The 13,612-nt window shown below is 36.8% G+C and overlaps 1 pseudogene across 1 annotated transcript; it reads right to left on the minus strand.

Moving 5' to 3' along the window:
• Positions 1-408: 408 nt before the first annotated feature.
• Positions 409-10,418, minus strand: LOC149165479 (kinesin-like protein KIN-14U; annotated as a pseudogene). The gene is made up of 12 exons (XR_016260754.1): positions 9,836-10,418; positions 7,791-8,117; positions 7,589-7,672; positions 6,512-6,679; positions 6,279-6,385; positions 6,003-6,160; positions 5,723-5,884; positions 5,145-5,360; positions 3,696-3,733; positions 3,425-3,552; positions 1,477-2,722; positions 409-1,063 (listed from the first exon to the last, which is right to left on the minus strand). The product of XR_016260754.1 is annotated as a kinesin-like protein KIN-14U (transcript).
• Between the last annotated feature and the right edge of the window lie 3,194 nt (positions 10,419-13,612).

A 13,612-nucleotide genomic window follows, 5' to 3' on the forward strand; every position in this document is an offset into this window, starting at 1 on the left:
CATCCATAATAATTATGTTAAACAATTTTGTTACATATATTTATACGACGTATATTTATACGACGTATAATTCAACTGTTGCATTTTTCTTTCTAGATTATACAAATCAACAAGTACTTCTCATTTTAAAATGGTTCTGAAAGCAAATCTTTGAGACATAATTATTAACAATAAAACTCAAAGACATTTAGAACAATAAACTTACTATAAGCTGACATATCATTAATGAGGATTGACATATCATTAATGAGAATAAAAAGGAGATGGAAAAATAACACTCCATCAAAGTAAACCAATTGACCAAAAAAAACTCTACTGTAATATTTTTATAATATAAATATAACCATTTCCGTAAAAAAAAAATTGAAGTAGTTAATAGAAAAAAATAATAAAAAAAATATAAAGATATGAGATCCAACACGAAAATATATTTCAATATAAATATAAATTTGTACAGTTCATGAACAGGGTAATTTACTATTGTAACATCATACAGTATCTGTGTCCCATCATAAATCATTATCTACACAATATACAAAACCTAGTTCAAATCCCAACTCAATTCTGTCAAATTAGAATATACAAAACCTAGTTCAAACCCAACCCACTTCTCTGTAAAATATACAAAACCCTGCTGAATCCCAGCCTTCTCCTCTCACACAACATGCAACTTGCGGAGGTTTAAAACCCGGGCTGAGAGCATTTATCGGGAGCAAGTCGTTTGCTTCCACCTGTTTATTGAGGGCACACACCAAGCTTGCGACATCTTCCAATAAATTAATATCCTTGTATAATATAAGTCTTCTATATGTGATGGGACTCTGTATTGGGTTATACACAATCCACTATACTCAAAAAAATATTCTAGACAGGGGAACACGATCCTAATTTCGATACGGATGAATGATCCAGGTATAAATTACTGCGATTCATGTGTATGAGCTTCTTCAGAGCAGCAGTCCAAAGAAAAAGTCATCCTCGAGTCCCAAGTTCAGTAACCCCACTCCTAAACAAGCGCCGGACAATAGTATATGCACCATCTTCGCCATATGAAAGCAGAATCCTGGCCACATAAAGAAGGTAAACAGATAAATATGATCATACAAGCTGATCAGGGCCTCAACATACAAACGTGTAGAAAAGACATTAACCTTTTAGCTGTACATAATACCACAAAATTTTCGACCCTGAAAAGAAAGTCACACCATAAACTTTCTCAAGAATGACATTTCACAGAGGCAATCCCTATCTTGTGTCAGAGTTAGCAAAATATGAACAGAAAATTTGTACAAACCCTTCTACTTCACAACACTTCTAATGTTAGAAAAACCCGCTTTTGTTTCAATTTCATTTCTAATTCTGAAAACATCTATGAGCATTTGAAATGATGCATTCTAAAGCTTCCTATGGAAGAAAATCCTATACTCATGAGCGAGGGATCTCTGGTCTTTAAGGCCAGCTTGGTCTGCAAGTCACCTGTTGTTTCTTTTGTTGCTGTCATTGATATTGTTGCTGTTTTAGCTTTTGTTTCCATTTCCATCGTTGCCGTTCCTTTCGGTATTGCTGCTGTTGCTGCCACTGCTATTGCTATTTCTTGTTTACATAGTTCCTTCATCTCATTTTCTTCCATGGGGGATTGTGAGATAGGTTTTGATAATGTTGGCATGGGTAATTGTTTGCAGTTCTGTTCATTTTGAGATGGATTTGAATCGTCTTCATTCTTATCGTTTATAGGCCCCCTGTACATAACTTCCTTTGTCAACGTCAGTTCTGTTTTCTCAACAGCAGGAGTAGATGAAATATCTTTGTTCGGTGTTTTATTGGGTGATGTTTGGAAAGCAATCACCCTTTTACAGCGTGGAATTGATGAACGCACTCGTTTGCTCTCGGGTGTATTGCACTCTGACAAGAACTGGTACTCGGCAATGGTGAACTCCTCAGAATATGCACCAATCACCTCATGTTCGGGCAATCCACTATCTTTAGGAGTATTACACTCTGAAAGGCATTGGGATTGATCAATAGTATACTGCTTATAATATTTTTCATTGGCCTTGCCCATGGGTGTCTTACCCTCAGAAGAGCATTGAGATTCAGAAATGGTACTCTGCTTGGAATAAATTCCAGTCCTAATCTTATTTTTGGAGATTCCACCAACCTTGGGTGAATTTCTCTCTGAAAAGCATAGGAATTCATCAATACCACACCTCTTAGAATAAATTCTATTCATTTTCTTTTTGTTGGGCAGTGAGGAATGCGTAAGAACACTGTCATTAGATACATAGCTTTCTGAACCACAAACTGATTGATCCATCTCGGGAAAAATCATAGTTTTGGCATTCCCTGATAAGGATTTTTTCCTTTCATTACTCAATTGCATTCTCTTTTTCGTTACGCCTGGAGTTTTGAAATCTGCATCCACTGACTTACCTCGGATGCGACTACAGGCTGTGGCGTTCATATATCTGGGCAAGCCCACGGACCCTTGTGCTACATTCCCTAATTCAATATTGTATGTCATCTCTGTTTCTTGACTAGCTTGACTATCTGTTGTTTCCTGGTACCCTAAGGATGGATCACTCTTTGCAAGATGTTTCTTCTTTTCTCTCAGAAGAAACTCAACGGTTTGAATATTGTTTCTTGCACTTTGGCAGTCATCTTCAAGGCATCTCATCTACTGCATCAGTTCAACCATGTTTACTTCTGTCTGAACTTTGACTTCCTGCATGGCACAATAAGAATAAGCATGGTACTCGTTCCCTCAAAAATTGGAATCAGTTCTATGATAAATTTCTATTACTAGGCATTCTATGACCACTAGACAAAGACAAAGAAAAGTGTTCATTGCATATATGTAGCACACCCAAGACAAGGAAGAGGGAAATAGACAAAGACAAAGAAGAGTGTGCATTGCATATATGTAACACACCCAAGACAAGAAAGAGAGAACTTGACAAATGGTTTTTATTCTAAAAGCAACATAAAGCTGTCTGCTGTATCACAAGTCCACTGATTGTACCTCACAAGAGTCAGATATAAACTAACACCACTCAAGAAAATATGCATGCAGCAATATCAAAGACAAGAAAGAGAGACAAAGACAAGGAAGTGTGAATTGCATATATGTAGCATAACCAAAGGCCAAGACAAGGAAGAGAGAACTAGACAACTGGATTTTATTTTAAAAGCAACATAAATCTGGCTGCTGTATCACAGGTCCACTGATTGTACCTCACAAGAGTCATATATAAACTAACACCACCCAAGAAAATATGCACGAGGCACTGGTTGTATACAACGCTCTTCGGATAATAAACCTTTTCACAGAACATGCCTGTTAAATACCTAAATAGAATGAAGACGAGGCTTCCTTCTTTTTTCCCTTTACAGGAGACCTAGATAAGGTTTGGGCATAAGGATTTACATAAGATAGTTCTCGTCCAAGGTGAACCCCCTTTGCTCTAGTTGCAAAACTCAAAGAACAAATCGTCTCACTTAAATCATCTGCCTTGGGACTAATATGGACAAGCATCAACGTTTTTGAGTCTTCTCCTGCATTTTTTCAAAAGAACGTGTTTTAGAATCTCAAATTAATGAAATAAGACACCATAAGTCCATGTGCAGAAGAACCAAGAAAACAAACCTTCACGGCATACAAAGAGAACAAATGGAAAAAAAAAAAGCGAATTGGTTACCTATTGAGTCTCTTAGGATTTGCGTAAGTTTGCTGTTCCTGCACATGTAAAACTTTATATAAGTAATCACTCTGTAAAATCAGACTGCAAAATGTATCAGATGTAGTGAACAGACATGAAACCAAGTACTCCTTTTGAGCTCGCAATCAGCAAATCAAGATTTTCTTTGTTTTTTTACACTATAAAGACCACTAGATTTTCTCGCCTCAGCAATGCAGAATTCCATTACAATACAAAATTCTCGAGTATGAATGCAGTCTCCATAGGAATTTTATCCATGCATCCCTCCCAACACGAGTAAATATATTAAATAAAATTACTATTTCAAAATAGACAGAAAAGTGCTGATTAATATTAGGAAATCTGAAATTACAATCCACAATCAAGGAAGCTTTCTGCAAGCTCCAAACACTAAATCTGGTAGCACAAGCAAGCTACCAAACTCAACCCAACAATAATTCACAAAATTTATCACCACCTCCTCAGTTGGAGTATCCCTTACAATGGAATCCTTTTTAACCACTGAAAGAGGCACATAACAAACTGTGACTAACTAATTCTAATTCAATAATACATTTTTGTGTGCAAAAATGTGTGGGGCGGGTGGGTAGGTCTAAACTAGCCTAATCACTAACATTCCAAGTATTGTGGTTTTTAATACTGACTAAACTAAACAGTGCTGCCAGTAACTACAACATTTCCTTAATTTCAGTGAAATGCCTAATCACTTAACTGAACTAAACACTGCACTCTGACGGCAGTACTTTTAGCAAACTGTCCTTAATCTCAACAAAACTGGATTGTTACAGACAAAAAATAAATGAGTACACTCTATAAACCTCAAGGAATTATTATACATGTTGCCCTATTCCTCAAGTGCCAAAAAATTAGCTCTATTTTTCCATTTCATGGGCTCTGTAGCCTTTATATGTAGCATGCCTTCTTTTTACAGATCTCATAGGAAAGTAATAACCAAAGGGATCCACATCTTAGAATATGAAAAATGTAGAATCCCGAGTCCCTGAACGATGTGACAAACATACTTTGGAAGCTTTGCATGAAACTAGTTGCACCAAGAGGTGCATTCTACAGCCCAAGTGGAGAGATGTGCAATGTCTGTGTGTAACACTTACGCTGTTGACCTTTTCTATATGGAAGGAAAACAAAAAATTTAATACTTTAATGTTCATTTATGGTATAATAATAATAAGTTGGCCAAACAACATCACATATATCGAGAGAGGAGAGTGTTTTAAACCAGCCTAGATGTATCCTAACCACAGATCTAACAAGCACCAAGAGAGATCAAAGACCTCCACATGGAAACCTTTCCTCAAGTATTTGCATTCTAAAAAAGGTTTGCACCTCAAGGGATTTTATCCATCTCAGCACTTGATAGATCCAAGGTAAAGATGCACCTAGGCTGGTTAAGGACTCAAGAGTATTTACCTATAAGGAATGTGAGCTTGCTTATTCTGTAATGCACTAATCACATCACCAAGAGCTGAGAGGGACATATTTATCGCCTTCCCTTCCTCCATAGTCTGACCTGTGGCCTGTGTCTTTTGCAAACGTTCACTTCCACCAAGATCTACCATCCAAAGCTTGCTGGTATCTCTGTATCTTTCTGGAGCACCCGAGCAACTGATAGCAATCCTGATTAAACTGCAGACAGCAGAAGAATTACCTAGATGAATGAATGCGACTAAATCCCATCTTTATTGCAGGTGCAGATGATAACAGCAATTAGCTCCACCCTTTACTTTGTGGGGGGACTTATCTTCTTTGGTCCACCCTTTTGCTAGCTATGCTTTAGGGTTACTAATTTAGATTTAGATTTAGGACTCATTTCCATTTTACTGTTAGATGCATTATGCACTCCCTTTGTAGCTGCTAGTGTATGTAGTAGTCTCCACCACCCATTGAGCCATTTTTGGTCATTCATGGACATTAATAGAATTTCAAATTCAATTTATAATTATATTCACTGTACCAATCCAGTATTGTCAGTCAAAAGAGGTGCGTACCAATGTGATCTACTAGATGACTCATTGGCATTGGTCCAAGCTGTAGATCGAGCTCTGCTACCTTTGCTATACAATTTTCTTGCTTGGCTGAAATTGGTCATGATCACTTCCCTTAGGTTCTCAATCTCAACGGTACCCTTTGCATCCATTTGGATAGAAAGACTGAATAGCAAGAAGAAAAACAGTCTGATTGCATTACAACTCCATACACATTTAACTTTTGAAGAAGGATACCATGCTGTGAGTATAAAATATCATTTTGGAAAAATGGTCTACTAACTTTGTTGATTGAGAGGTAAGTAAATCCCTCAAGTGTCCCATGTATAGTTCTAGCATGCTAAATGAGAATGTGAAGCTAACAGTCCTGTCCAGAGAGGCCTGATGGAATAGTTCTTGTATCATATGGGGAACAATCCCAGGACAATCTGGCGTGCCTTCCTGCAAAATTCGACAAGAATCAAATAGCTAATAGCCTAATTGTATCCACCGAGTGGTTAAGAAACAATACCATCATTATAGATGGCTCAATGAGAAGCCCAAAATAGAAAATACCAACCATAGTAAAAGTTTTGCCAGTCCCTGTCTGTCCATAGGCAAAAATGCATACATTGTGTCCATCCAAAGCTGATCTGATAATTGGCTCCACTTCTGTAAAGATTTCATCTGTAGAATCGCAAGACACATTTTTTTATATAATGTACTGCTTAGATATACTGATGACAAAAAAGTGAAGCTTCTGTTAAACAATAGCCTATTGTCTAACTGAAAAATATAGTGTTTTTTGTGCACCTTGTGAAGCACCAGGAAGGAAAACCTTGTCAAAGTTGTATTCTTTAGTTTTCCCTCCAGCTAATTTTATGACCACTTTGTCTAGATCAGGAACTACAAGAGGCCCAGGTATTGCCTGCTTCTCACTAAAGAGGAAAGGCCTCACTCGACAAAAAACACGGATGTTTCCTGCATAATTCAAAATGTATGATTTCAAGCATGAAAATCATGGATCAACTTTGAAACCATCTATGCCATCAAGAGCATCTTGCTAAGTATATTAAGTTTCAAGCAATGACCATAAAAAAAAGGGGCAAGGTCAAACTGTTCCTTGAATCACTGAAAACACATCAATCTTATTATTGGAAATCAAGACTGCAATGATAACTAGAAAGCACTTTACTAATAGCCAAAAGGTTGTCAATTTACTCTTCTGATGAGACAGGCAGGTCAAAAAGTTACCTGCGTAATTTACAACCTGTCACTAAAGCAAAACCAAGGATTGAAGCTTGAAAAATGCAATGTCCATCAGAGGACTACACCGTTCAGTGAGAACTACTAAAAATGTATTAATTAATTAAGCAAGGTCAAATAGGTGGCTTCTACAGAAAAGACAAAAAATATTTGCAATTAGTTTACTAATTTCTCCTAATGCTGATCCTTGCAATGTTTGAAGAATGGCATGTTAATTAAAAATTTTACTGAGACAACGCAGGTTTATTGAGGATCATATCTTCATAAAAAGTTCCATTTGCCTCTAGAGTCTTGGGAGATTTTTTTTTTTTTTTTGCAAGAACCCTTCAATCCAAGAGTGTCAGTGATGATCAAGTTTAAGGGTATCTTGCTTTTGAGAGGCCATTACCCATCATAGAAGGGAGTTGAATGATTTTTTCCACCAAAACATTTGACAGACAATAAAATTGCTAGGCCAAAAAAGAGCATTGCCTGTCAAACATTTGCGGAGTTCTCTTGTTTAATTCTCACAATATTGTAATAAATTGCTGTCAAACTTTCATGTTGCTAGCTAGTTTCACAACAGAGAACTCTTGACCCCTGAAATTACAAAGTGTCAAAGTTTGATCCACTGGCTCCAGTTACCTTTCAGATCTAGCAGTTTGTTTAGGGTCTCTCTCCGCTCTGCATTCAATTGTCTGACACAGACCTGGAGTGCAGCTAGCTCATCTGAAACGGAGACAATACCCATTTTCAACAATAATCTTCTTGGAAATATTCATCCATAAAGTCTAGCGAAATAAAAAATCTAGGTTGTCATGTATGATGCAAAACAATTAAAAGCTACCTTCCAGCTTTGAAATGGAAGCTTTTAAATCAGTTTTTTCTTCCTCGGACAGCTTGGCATCTCTGAAACGTGCCAGGCTGCCATCAGAATCACAAGATTCATTAGCCAAAGATAAATCCTCTACTATCAGGCGCACTGATTCAGCCCATGTGAAGGTAAAGTCTGTTTTGGACCCCAAAAGAGATTGTATTGATTTCCCCAAGTTCTGAAGTGATTTTGACATATATTTTCCTGCGAAGGGTTCATCATCTGCCGGAAGAAACATCTTTGCAGTCATATTGGGTTTGACTGGAACCAATACACAAGAAGGCCTCCTAGGCCTCTCTCCTGGAGAAGATACCCAAAAGCCACTGTCAGTTATGAAAAACGTCATTGGGCCACTTTAGTCCAGACTTTCAATCACTATACTAGAACCACCAGCATTAAAGAATTTCATTTTTCAAGAAAGCAAATACCTGCAAAACATACCACGCCCTTACAATGTAGAAGTAGACCACAGAAACAGAAAAGGTACATTGTTTATCCTATTGGGCATATGACAGAGTTTGGGTATCCTTGTGATGAACAAGGCCAGTAACCTTCCATCAATTATCACCATAAGGTAATTTAGGGATATAAGGGTGGGCATGGGGTTTGATTGAACACAAAGATTTCCAACGTTCTTGTTACATTATAGACACAATGTAAATTGGTTTTTATCACGAGATCATTGAATGGTAAATATTGATTTGTATTCTGAGGGATCGCAGAAGTTCCAAGTGTTCTTCTTGGAACTATTGATATGAAGCAGAAACACAGGAATGCAACAATGGCATAGGGAGGAATGCCCCTGCAAATGTGGAACAGTAGCAAAGTAGAGGACCAACAAGATGCCCTAATAATCTACACGAATTTCAGGAGGAACAACAACACACTTCAATAATTTACGAATATTTTAGAAGGAAAAGTATATTGTACCAAAGGCAGAGAGAACAGCCTGATAAGGAGACTAGAAAGAATGTTAAACAGAAACAAGTTTGTAAACGCTACAAATAAACCAATTTGAGACTAGTAATGTTTTTTTACAGAAACCACCCAATTTTTGGCTGGAGCGGGATGGAAACTCCAAGGACGTGTCACTTCATGGATTCTCTGGTAGAAACAATATAGGAATATGCTGAGAATCAAACCTGGGCTAGTTGCGGTCGACTCCCACCAGCCTACCGGTAAGCCACAGTTCAACAAACAAAATAGCAGTCCTCAAGGAGAATATGGGATGGGCTCAGGTCCATAATACATGCATGCAGGTGGGTGGTGCCACCATGGTTATTCAAGGTGCCAGAATGACCAGTGGGAATGGAAGCTCGTCAAGCATCAGGTGAAGTCCCTTGACCAAAGGCCGTGAAACTCCTTCCCCGCCACTAATCCTAAACAAATTGGGCCGAGAGAAGACAAAACTGAATCCCATTGTTATTGCGTTTTCCATGCATTTAATTGATATCACTGTAAATTTCAATATCTATCTTGACAGGAATTTAACTGTACAGCACAACACTGGTGATAGAAGATCTAACCTGCGGGGATGAACAAACCATGTGTACACATAAGCTACACTTCCCACTTGAACTCCATCTATACCACACATGATTCCATGCATACAATGCACAGGGCCATTTAAAAGACCCTTGAAACCTCTAATTATGTGCCCAATTTTGACATCGTCAGCTCTTTGAAAAGTTTACTCTCTACCCAGCTCTGGAGATTGCGTGATATTAGAGGCATTATCCAAAGGAGGGACTCAGGAGGTATTGTAAAAATCAAAATGTGGGCTGGTAGCAGCAAAGCAGACTTTACCTACCATTGACAGGATTGACGTTGGACAAGCCAACGATGAATACGTCGTCCCTCTCTGCGTTGTTTACTTATGAAAGTGTGTATATATGTTTGTGTGTGCGTATATACAAATGTGGGTGTGGGTGTATATCTCTGTAGGGTACATTGTGGCTTGTGCTTGAGTATATCGTGGCCGGGTGTGTGTGTGGTTGTGAGCGATGGGAGGAGGATACCTTTCATGAACCCCACTGAAGAAATCCCACATGAGAAGTTGGCATCCTTCATAGTTGTGCCGGCAGACAAGAGGTCCATCTCCATCCTGCTTCTGCTTCTGTTGCTGTCGCCATGCTCACCTCGTAATTCAATTATTGCAGCATAATATTTCTGCCTTTGTCCACAGTCAAAGACCTCAATCAGTCTATTCTATGACTTCTCGTCGTCATTATCAGACACTCACAAGGGCTTTTTCTATGACCTACAAAATTCATCCCATCTGCAATTTCAGAAAATTTTGCACCATCAAAACCAAAATGGGATGATGTTATGATGGGCACTCCATAAACCTGCAACATGAAAATTTATATTCTATGTCTCCCAAAAAAGGCATGGCGGTCTTGGGGGACCAACTACTGGTCTGCTACAACAACTAAACCAATGCAGCAAACTGCAAATCAAATCTTCTTGCAGGTTAAGAAACGTAAAGATCTAGCTGTGATAGAAAATGAGTCTGTTTAGACCGCAAACCTGACACAATTCTACGCTAATTTTAGTGAGATTTTACACTGGCACCTGCCAACAGATCCTCGGGCTAAATAGGAGTTAAGTCTGTTTTCATATATGAGATTCAATCGGATCGGGTTGCCGGACTGGAGGGTAACTTTTTCCGGGACCCTCCATGGAGTCTTCCCTTGAAATTTACGCTATCTAGCTGCTTGTGCAGGGTATGGGTGGTCGGACATTGGGACCCATTTGGAGTCAGGCTTTGCTCAGTTTTCTTGGGACCCATTTCGAGTCAGGCTTTGCTCAGTTTTCTTGGTTTCGTACGATAGGTAATGGAGAGATTGATGTTAGCAAATAAGCCTGAGTTGAGGTGAATGTGAGCGATTAAGGGTGGAATGTTTTTATATGTGGGATTATTGGCCTGACACAAAGGATTAGTGCAACTGTGGAATGACTGAGAATAAAGAATGTAGTTCAAGTCACTGGTTAGGTTTTCGGTAGTTAAGATCTTGGTAAAAGGTTGTGTGTGAAGTGAAGATTTCTCTCAGTCCACTACGTTTTGAGGACGAATGGAAGGTTCTTCAAAATGTCTCACCAAGAAGGTGAACAGTAGACACTTTAGTGTTTTAATCGATGATGTATTATAATGATAATTTTGTTGTGTGAAATTTATTATAATTTAGTTGTGAATGTCGGTTGATTTGTTTTAATCGATGATGTATTATAATGATAATTTTGTTGTGTGAAATTTATTATAATTTAGTTGTGAATGTAGGTTGATTTAACTTGATTTATCACTGGAAAATCATACTACCTAGAATTATCTCAATCGTGGTTTGTGGTTTATAAGGGGCAGGCTCTCACTCTTATTATATATTTCTGAGTTTTGGGTCATTAACTTATTGATCTGTGGTACGTAAGAGACAGACTTTCACCATTACTATATATTTATGGGTTTTGGATCTCATTAAAGAGCAGGCTTTCACTCTTACTATATACTTCTGGATTTAGGTCATTAACTTGTTGATCCGCGATACATAAAAGACATGCTTTTACTCCTACTATATACCTCTGGATTTTGAATCATTAACTTATTTCCCATAATTAACTGATTTCCTTACATAAAAAAATACTACTAGATATAGTGGTATATATTATTGAATTTTATATTGCATAGTGTATGTTTCTCACCGATAAAAATACACTGTCCAATGTAAAAATAAAAGTACTATAAAATATTTGAACAAGAGAATCTCTCAGATATATAATCTATATAATGGAATGGGATTAGGATGGTTAACCGAGCATTTTAGTTGCCACCGATGTGAAAATTGAAATCTAAAGTAGGTGTAACAGATAGGCAATTTCTTTCAGGCTCTTATTAATACGTAATGCTCATGAGTTTGAAAAATAAATTAAGTTACAAGTGAAATATGTCTTTGTGCGGTAATGTTCGCCTGATTTCGTGGAAATATATCAAATTAAAAGTGAAATGTAAGTCTGTGTGCTGATTTTGAAAACTTGAAATCGAAATATATTTCCATGCTTATAAAGTACTCATGTTTGAATATAATCACTTGATTTAATTAATGTAACACAATTAAATTTATCTGAATCTTAATTAATGTAACACAATTAAATTTATCTGAATCTTAGAGAGTCAAGATATAACAACCATCTTTCTAACCTCTAGTTCCATGCACGTTATATGTAAAATCATATATATATGATGTGATATAAATAGCGTAACTTCACGACATTTCATGTTTCCATAAATGGAAATTGTAATAAAAATAATGTTTAAATGTTAATGTTAGGAAATTTGTAATATTTCTTTCCTATAAAAATAATTATTTTTTATTTTTCATTATTTAAATTAAAGTCAAAGTTTTGTTGGATTAATATTAATTAATGTATTATTTAAATTAAAGTAAAAGTTTTGTTGGATTAATATTAATCAATGTATTATGAGCATATTTGTGAGCTTATTCAAGATGACTTTATATCTAAGTTTAATTTCCAAGCGACTTATTTTATCACTTAAAGTTAAAGTTTTATTCAATATTGATTATGAAATATGCTTATAAGTTTATTCAAGATGATTTTGTATTTAGGGTTAATTTTCAAGTGCATTAACCTTGGTGGCAAGATTGGAAACAAGGAAAAAAAACTTTAATATGTATGAGTTTGCTTCATTCCAAACATATCTTTAAGGGTCAATCAATAAATATTAAGGATAGATGGAATATCTCCAATAGCTTTTAGACTCCTAGGTTGGGACCCCTTCAATATCAGTAGGGAGCCACTTAGCCACTCTCAACCCCCATTAATAGGTTTGCAAAAAGGTGTGAAGTGAACCTAGTAGTTCACTTCATGAGAACATCATGAATACATAAAGTAATCTATATTAAATAATATTTTTTTATTAGAAGAATATGTATCCAAGTCTATATTAAACATATCTAAATACACATGTTAGGTGATAAATCATATTTTGAGCAAAGGACATAACTTATTATTATTACACAATAAATAATACATAATAATGGTGTTACATGTCATTTTGTCACTATTAGGCAAATGACCCCAAATTTGGATCCCTCACTATCTAAAGAACCCTTCTCAGTAATCCCCTACAAAGTTGAAAGAAAAACCATTATGAAGATCCCAAAAATCCTGGATTACATTGCTTAAAAACCCTAATTTTAAGCAGTGTTGCACCTTTCCTAGACACAAACTGCGACACTGCAGGTTAAGTCATTGACACCTACACAAAGTGACGCATTGTTCTCCATTACAAAGTGTGACACCCTTTCAACATGGGTAAAAATAAAAAAGTAAAGTCTAGAACCTTGTTGAGGAATCTTCCCTCAACCAACTAGACCTCGAGCTCCTACCTCTTTGGACCTCATCCCAGGAATGATGGATCTCATCCCCCTTATCATGGAACCAATCCCCTCTAATTGTGGATCTCATCCCTTAGAAGATGGATCTCCAACCTCCTCTCCTCTCCTATAAATACAATGCAGACTAAAGGAGTAGGGGTTGGCTTTTGAGGTACCCTTATGCTGTCAAATTGAAGAGTGAAGGCTTATCATTGCAAGAGGAAGGATTGGAGATTTCTTGGAAGAGAGCTTATGACATCAAGGCCAAAAGGGTTGTAATCTTGTCTTCCCATTGTTAATACAAAGTGCACTATTTTTCTCATACAATGTGTTCAATGTTTACATATGTATATCAAAACTCCTTGATATTTTGGTTAGAAATAGCTTGAATTCATTTATATATTG

Source organism: Pinus tabuliformis, chromosome 5_1 (genome assembly GCF_031772625.1).
Source record: "Pinus tabuliformis cultivar Carrire ecotype Pingquan chromosome 5_1, CPIR1, whole genome shotgun sequence".
Lineage (NCBI taxonomy): Eukaryota > Viridiplantae > Streptophyta > Pinopsida > Pinales > Pinaceae > Pinus > Pinus tabuliformis.